Here is a 9,116-nt window from a genome sequence, read left to right on the forward strand (position 1 = left end):
TCACTGCAAGCCCACAAAACCAGAAGCAGTTCTGAACACTTGATGGCAGGTATTCATGTGCCACTCTGCTCAGTGTGTCATCTTAAAGAAGGTACCAAAAAATAGAAAAAGGGAAAGTTCCCCACTCAGCACTGCTTTCCAGGAGTGGACAAACCTGCTTGACTCCAAGGTGCCTTCCCCACCCCGTCTCTTACATCAGTGCGTATTTAACGTTTCTTAACTGCTAAGTCCTAAAAAGTCTTTTCCCTTTGTCTTGCAAGCAGGGATATTGAGTTTCAAGCCTGGAGAAACATCCATTCTAGCTGGCAGTGTCATAAATGACACAGGCAGAGACCTCAATGGCTGCTCCAAGAGAATTGCAGGAGCATTCCATCTCTCCTGCGCCTATCTTTCTTTCTCAGTACACTACCGAGTCATGACACAGCTCCCTGAGAGAAGTGATAGGCGTCTCATTGCTTGCAACTTTGAAAGACTGTACTGAGGAAAGAGAAAAGAGACCAAAGAGGAAGAAGGACACAATCTCACGGCTTTCTTCAGGGCCTGAGCTAAGTGGGCTGATAAGTTGGTTTCATCTTGATGGATTCAGTTTCTCACAGACCAAATTTGGCAGATATTTTCAGACTAAAGGAGTGACCATTGGTTCCTCCTCCTTTCTATTAGTCTCACAATTGTAGCATCTCTCCAAGAGGAAAGGAGGAACAACAAATCTAGCCATCGCTTCCTCACACCATCAAGAGTTCTCTATAGGAACTGATCTCCCGCCCAGCACAAGCGACTGATCCTACAACTGAGAACTTGAGCAGTTGTTCTGAAGGGTGTTTAACTGCTGAACTACTGGCTGCTTAGGACAAGGTCCCAGCAGGGAAAGACTGAAGTACCTCTAAAGAAAATCATAGCTCTGGGAGGCCCAGAAGTCTTCTTGCACGCTTTTTCTTGCTCTCTGCTGGCTTCCAACCTCTCCAGTCTTTGCTGCTTGATAGATTTTGCATTCACTCCCTTTCAGAGCACAGAGCTGGTGAAGCTGTTTGATTTCGATGTGGTAGGTGAGATAAAATTTCTCCCCCCTTGCCCTCTTCTTTTTCTCCCAACGCAGTTCCTGTCCTTGCAGTCTCAGGACTTCACTAGCAGAGTTTTTAAACGAAGCAAAAGTCTTAATGTGAGGTGAATCCCAAGACCACAAACAGTTTGGACTTCAAACAGTGAGAAAATTGGCGCCGAATGATTCCACACACAAAGCAGAAAACTTTCATTTCCTGCAGGCAGGATGGAATTGACTGTTATATTAAGACTTCAGAAGGAGCACTGCCCCGGAGTAATTTTACTGCTGTCAGGCAGTGTTGACATCTAGATTAACCTCTGTGCAGTGAATTTTACAGCAAAGCTCATTGTGATGCATGCGGTGTATCTCCTGTAAATCCCAGATGAAGCCCACAGTGTCCCACCCTTCTGCACAGGAGAAGGGGTCAGGGAGCAGCTGCTATCATTTTTGACCTCAGCAGAGCATGACTCTAACCTCATCCCGGCCAGTTCTTCTGCAACTGATTTTCTACCATGCTCAAGTGTCAGTAGCTCCAGCCTATTTATTTTTTTTCCTAATTTCCCCAAAGAGTTTTACATTACAAAGCTGACATTTTTTGCCACTGACAAACAGTTCCCTTCACGTATCCACCCAGCAACACAGCCCTAATTAAAAGCCACTAGTTAACCAGTGGCAATTAGCTGCTTGCACTGATTAACTCCAACATATACAATCCCCACACACAATGCTCTGCTCCGATGTGATCCAGGACTAAATGGCAAACAAACTCCCAGCTGATGTGAGATGATGGCATTCAATCCTACCCACCAGCCCACAGCCACACTCTTAACTCTGTCTACCAAACCAAAACTGTGTGAATTAGAGAAGTTCACACAGTTCAGTCAGGACATTTCTTGACTCCCGAACTGAATGCTTCTGCTGTTAAGTTGGAAGCATAGGTCAAAACCTAAGCCCTTCTGTCTTTTGCTGCACGAGTAGGTTGAGCAGTAAGTTTTCCCAGGCAGAAGCACAACAGCTTCCTCACCCTTGTGTGGGCAGAGACAATCCTGTCTGTGGTTCTCAAGATGCATCTTTGAGATGCACTTTGTGAAAAAAACCCCAAACACTAGCATCTAAAAATATGGAAGAGGAAGGGAAGGGTGGTTTTGTGTGTTTTTTTGCCACACTGTCTTATTCATACACTTATTTTCATAATCAGACATTGCTCTGTAGTCATCTGCAGAAGGTTCTAGGCAAGAGACAAGCAAGTGCACAAAAGATCAGCCACTAACCCTAAGTGCAAAATCTCAACAGTACTTCTAGAAATCTCTTTCAGAACCCACCCATCCTCTCATCCACAGGTCTTCATAGTAGGCTTACTATTATATTTCATGAAGGCTTTGGATAGCCTATGAAGAGGGAACATGCCCATAGTTTCCCCTCATCTTCAGATGGAGTTGTGTGCCCCTCATATTTCTGTAATCAGGCCTATCAAGAAGATTGCTTCAAACTAACATTTACTAACCCCCAATCAGAATACAGCTGAAAAGGCTACACAAGGTTATAGAGAAGGTCAAGCTGCTGCTTTGGACTGGAATTTGCTTTGGAAGAAGTTTGATGGACCAATTTAACCACCACAGCACATCAAAACCTGGTGGCTTCATTTAAAAAGTAATCAGTATTGTATTTCGCTTTAGACATCCGTGCATTAGTGTTCTGCAAATATGATTTCCTCTTTGTTTGCATTATTGATGCCATAAAATGTCAGACACATTAAAGAAAAAAAAAAACAACAAAAGAGGCCAACCTTTGGGGTTTGGAATGATTCTGACTGAATCGCACTTGGGTTACTTTTCTTTTTATTTCCCATGGTAGTGATGAGCTGTTACTCATTCTGCTATTGCTTTATAAAGAGTTCTCTGTAAGTGTATTTATTCAGCCAAGCATATTTCAGGAAACACATAACCTTGATATTTTTTTTGCTGTATGTGGCAGTGTGCGTGCGAGTGTGTTGGGGGAGAACAGAGGTGAAGGTTTTTACAAGACCCCTCCCAATGTCTTGTAGTGTGTTGGCTTTATGAAGTGCTGTGTAAGCCCCCTGTGCTCAGGTAGCTGGTTTGATTTAATCTCAAGTACTGACTTTTGTGATAAGGATTTGAGGTCTTATGGTTTTGCAGTGCCCAGAATCTGTCACCTGCTTTCACCATTCAGAGCCATCTGCTATCTACAATGGTTCCTAGATGTCTATGTCACAGAGATTATTTGAGTCTCAGGCATTTTATACACAAGTTTTATCTCGTTCTGGTCCTGGATCAATGTGAGTTTGTGATTTAGCTTGGTTCCTAAACCCCTTCCCACCTGAGTCTCACTGGCTATTGTTCCCAAGGAAAATACTATTAGCTGCCCAGTGAGTTTTCCCCCAGACCATTAAAGAGTAGTGGCCTTGGCAGCCATATGCTTTCTGCCTCACCTCTCTCTAATGAATGCTGTTGCATTGTCCAATTTTACTGCAAACTTTCTGGAATAATATTCTCCCTTTTAAAATCTAAAAACAATTCTTCCCAAGTGTTCTGTCTTCTTGAAAGTAAAAGAAAAAATAAGGTGGAATTTTCCCCCTGCCCCCAGCTTTTCATGGTCAGCTTCCTGCCCAGCTCTCCTGTTCCTGCGTCACTTCTGGGGAGTGACTTTCAGATGACCTTCAGATCTCTTCATCTTCACAGATCCATCTTGGGGGTATCCAGAAGGCTCAAAGAAGAGATAATGGACTAATGGGTGTTTAACTCAGTGTTTTCTCCCCCTTTTTCACGGGGGGGGGGGGGGGGGGGGGGGAGGAATAGTGATTGTGAAATGACAGAAAAGTTATTTTCCGCAACAGGAGTGATCCAGTTTCTTTGCAAACTCAGATATTTAAGATGCCATGCAGCAGTACCTATAAATATGCCTTGAAATGTTGAATGAGCACAAGGAGTCTATTTGATTTTGGTTTTATGTCTGTAATTTCTCTCACCAAGAATTCAGCTGTTCCTCTGTTCCCAGCAGGTTGTCCCGATTGCTGGAGAGACGGTTAGGATAGATTCTGGCTGTGATCTGTTCGAGTCCAGCTTCATTCTTATATAGCTAGATTGAGACAATAGGAATCAGCAAGGGACTGAATTGTTCTTGTAGCTAAACCTTCTTGTGCAACACCAGGCTAAACCTTGAAGGGGCTGAATACCTGCAACTTTGTCTGAAGTCAGTAAAGGCTGAGGATACTGAGAGGCACTGAAGATCACAATGATTTTAGGAGCAGAACAGCAGGAGAGACAAATAGAAATGCTACAAGAAAAAAACCCAAACACTACATAAGACATTGGTTGGTTTGGAATACAAGAAACTCCACTGCTGCACATGAGAAAAGACTCAGAATATTCACCCTGGCAACCAAGAACATCAGCCAACAGGACAGGAGCAGCAATCTATCCCATAAACCTTCTCTCACTTTTAATTTGCTTTTTCTCCTTCATCTGCTGATACAGAACATATCCTGGTTTATGGCTTTCTTGAAAAATGGAATTAAGTTAAGAGGCAGATTTGGGAATGGAATAGAACAGAACCTACTGGATGATACAACAGCTTTGTAGTACAGCAGTTTTGCAGTAGCAAATGTCTGGTGTGTACCTTCTTTTTTATTTAAATACCACCCCTACCTGGTGCAAGCAACATTCACAACGAGGATAAACCAGGTATAAAGGAGGATAAATCCAGTCCCCGAGACCGGCGATAATCCAGCTCCCAGTGAGTTTGAGGGATCAGCACCGCGGACAGCGCCGGGCCTGTCGCCCCACGCTCCTGGATGACCAAGGGACCTCATACTCACACCGGTCAATGCACAGCTCTCTCACCTTTCTTTCTTTCCTCCTTTTATTTCTAGCGTGAAATTGCTACCCGGTATCTTGTTTTCAAAGTGGGATGGTTTAAAACGCAAAACAATCAATCCAGTGTGAAAGAAAACAATTTTCCCTTCAGGATTAAACTCACTTTTCCACTTCTTCCTGCATTGGTGTTCCACCTATGAAGACTCCATCTCTAATTTGGACTCTGAAAGGTTCCTATCTTCTCATCTATTGGGACAGTTTGACAAATGGAGCACTATCCTGCTAGGCCTTCAGAAATAGAGTGTTTATTTTATTGCAAGCATTATGTGATTCAACTTTGGCCATCAGCTAAACTTACTGCTGGTAAGGGGTAAACAGACAAATCTCTTGGAAAATTCAAAGTAAGGAGCATATAAATGACCCTGTCCCCCCAAAAGATATTTTGACATCAATCCATATCAAACTCACACTACTGTGTAGTGGAGAGTAGTCAGAAGAGTCCAGCAAAGATGAAGACCCCTAAAAGGAAGAGAAAGCATCAGAAGGCAAAGCTCCAAATAGAGAAGCAGTCATATCTCACATACAAAAAAGGCAAGTACTTCATTATCCAGCTTGCTCAGCCTGCTTTTGGGATTTCATCCTACTTGTTTTCCTTCATCACACTAAGGAAAATAGACCTTTAAATTAGGACTTAACATCTCCTGAACCTCATCACCATAGTGAGAAGATATTGGGCAGGACCATATAGGCCCATTCCATGCCTGAAAAATGCAGTATGAAGAAAAGTCAGAAAAGTGTGACAAAAAGCTGGGCTGTGCCCTCCTGCCCAACACATGCTGCTTCCTAGGACCAGTTTCCTCTGTATCCTATCTCTTACATACTACGCAGCTGTACTTGCAGTTACTACAATGGGACATCTGCATGAGCACTAAGAGGCATGATGACTGGGAAGTGTCTGAGACACAAGACCTCAAAACTTGTCAGTAATGATACTGAAAATGAGAAATTAAGGCCAGATGTCTGATGCTTAGGGCCATCTGAAACTCAAAAAGGATGAGCTGGCAGAGGATGGCAAAGGTAATTTAATCTCAGAGAACAAATGGTGCTAAGGGAATGGAGCAAGGAAGCCTATTGGGACACAGGGAGAGGAAGGAAATGGGCAAGGACTTCATCCCCAGTGAGGGGTCAGTGATCATGAGGGTAGTGAAAGTCAGATGTGAACTGTGGCAAAGAAGAAAAGAGCCCTGACTGCAGAAGAAGAGCCCTGAATGTAAGGAAGCAGTCACTACAATATTACGTATGTGCATCTGAATGAGTCCTGAAGGTTTCTCCAAACCTTCAGCCTTCCTGGGCTTCTCCCAGGCCCACCTCTTCTGCTTCAAGGCCTTATAAATACCATAATTTCCACTGTATTCGTTTTGCTCTCTGATGGCTCTTGTTTCAGTACAAGCAAGTGAGATTGTTTTAGTTCCCCTCACTCCCCCTTCAAAGCCCCACGCCCAGCCAGTTCCTTGTGTGAAGGAGAATTGCCTTTAAATTTTCAACTAAACTAGGAGGCAATTTCTTGCATGAGAGCTTCATATAGATAGGCTTAAAGCAGAACAAAAATAAATAAATAAATACACTAAATTACCTCCCTCTCCCCCACCTTGTCTTTGCAAAGTGCTATTTTATATAAGTCATTTCAATAGAAAGGAAGGATTTTTGTGCAGGCAAATGGCTGATATTGATTTAGCTTTCAGTGAATGTTACAGTTCCTTCTGCCTCTTCTGGGTCAGGCAAGGTTTCACCAGGTGAAGGTTGAGGATACACAACCTTCTGGAGTGAAGGCTGTCTTGGGGCCTTCGGGCTGTGTTTAGAATTGTGTTTATGGGCTGCATCGTGCACTTGCCTTTGGTAATTTCTGGAAGACTATGCTGAAGCAGACTGGAAGATCTGTGTTGAAGCAATATTGTCCGTCAGTGACTTGCATGGCAGTGTGATGGCTTAGGCAGAGAAACCACTGTGGTGTCCCATACCGGCACTTGGGCCACAACAAGAAACACCCAGCCTTCGGAAAACTGCAAGGGTAGATTTAGCCTCCAGGAAACTACTATTACCCAGAGCTGAACTGCCTTTCTGCAATGCAGGCAGGCTTGGCCCTCAGAAGGTGCTGCTCCACAGCTCACTCTAGCAGGTGAGCTGGTACTGAGAGGAATGTGGGCTACATCTCAGAGGAAAGACATTTTGATGTCATTCTTGTTACTACTATTTAAATCATCTTAATTTAATCTCAGTTAATATCACTGAAAGTCTGCATGAGCAGAAAACAAATCCTCTGGTGATGTTTACTGAATTGATTTTTTGGGACAGACTTTTTTTTACCCCATGCATCAATCCACATGTTTGCTTAGTTTGAGGCTTCTGTTACATCTTTTGAATCCTATTTGCCATTTTGCAACTGAATTACTGGTTCTCAACCTTTTCCATCCTGCAGTCTCCCCTTCTCCAAATCAAAACTCACCATTTTCCCCTGTTGGGAACAACCCAGGTTACTCCTCAAGGAAGAACCTGGTGAGAGCAAGGTGGTTTTGAACTCTGCCTGCCCATCCCACCTCCACTGGCTCCAACTCAGAGGATGAGGAACCCTGATCTGAGTATTGGCCAAGGTAGGGACTCTGCTTCTGCCCTACCATCCACATCCTGTGCAGGGTCTCTGCTTCTCCACATCATGTGCACTGAGCATGCTGCTACCCTGGAAGGGGATGACTGATGCAGTGTTAGACTTACAAGAAGACTTTTTAAAGTAAGGATTTGCAGTGAGGTCAAGGGACCTTTTAAAGTGCTGAGGTATTTACCCACCCCAGGCCTTCCCTTCCTCCCCGCCCTGCTTTGTCCTTTCCTCTCTCCCCAGCCTTGAAATGAAACAGAAAATTATTTTTTTAAAACTGTGTCAATAATTTATGTTTAGTATAAAGGATGATTTAATGGCATCACCAAAGGTCATTTTTTTCATCTCCGTGTTACTGCCCCAGCCCCAGAGGCTGTGCATCCCCTCTTCCCCATAACTCCACTGCCCTCCCTTTCATCCACCTCACACATCCCCCGTCACCACCCCACCACAGCGTACCACACACCGGAAACCTGCTTCAGGTTCAGCCAACGACTGCTGGAGAACAGAGATTTCAAACTGAAACCTCTGCTCCAGACCACCACAAACCGGACCATTTCCACATTGAAAATAGTCAGTTGCTGCAAATGACAGGCAGACTCATTTCTTGAATTACTTAAGGTTTTTTTTAAAGCCTTTTATACCTACTTACGTGCGTGCACCGCGTGTACACTGGTATCTGTGTGCACAGATGCACACAAATCTCTCTCTCTTAAATATAAATATATTGTATGTTAGAGCTGTAAATATTCCTTGGTCATGTGTCTATGTCTTCTTCAAAGTATCATATCCTCAGTGTTATGTTAACAACTCCATTTATTGATTGATGAAACTGTATGTAGACCTGTACCCTCCTGACATAGTTTATGTAGCTCTCTCTTCTCAAATAAAGTACAAAACTACAACTAGCAGGTCCTCCTCTCCGTTTTGTTCCATGTTGAACATTCAGCTTTAACTGATAAAAGCCTATGCTGAAAACAAATACAGTTTCCAGCTATCCCAGCAATGCAGGAACCTCCAGATGATGCTTTAGGGCTTCTGTATTGCTGGGCAGGCCAGCAAGTGTTATGGTTGCTAATGAAAGGTAATAATCTGTAGGAAAAATATTGTCTCAACTGCTGTAACTGAGGGTCTCACTATTGACCCGATTCATTCTTCCCATCTAGCCCCAGGTACGGCTTACACCAGCCATAGCTCACATCACCCATTTTGGGGCTGTTCAGCCTGTAGAAGAGAAGGCTGCGTGGAGACCTCATAGCAGCCTTCCAGTACCTGAAGGGGACCTATAGGGATGCTGGGGAGGGACTCTTCATTAGGGACTGTAGTGATAGGACAAGGGGTAATGGGTTAAAACTTAAACAGGGGAAGTGTAGATTGGATATAAGGAGGAAATTCTTTCCTGTTAGGGTGGTGAGGCACTGGAATGGGTTGCCCAGGGAGGTTGTGAATGCTCCATCCCTGGCAGTGTTCAAGACCAGGTTGGACAAGGTTTTATGGTTTAGTGTGAGGTGTCCCTGCCCGTGGCAGGGGGGTTGGAACTAGGTGATCTTAAGGTCCTTTCCAACCCTAACTATGATTCTATGATCCTGGTAGA

This window comes from Pezoporus occidentalis, unplaced genomic scaffold, assembly GCF_034315485.1.
Source record: "Pezoporus occidentalis ecotype Australia unplaced genomic scaffold, CSIRO_AGI_Poc_V1 ctg11, whole genome shotgun sequence".
NCBI lineage: Eukaryota > Metazoa > Chordata > Aves > Psittaciformes > Psittacidae > Pezoporus > Pezoporus occidentalis.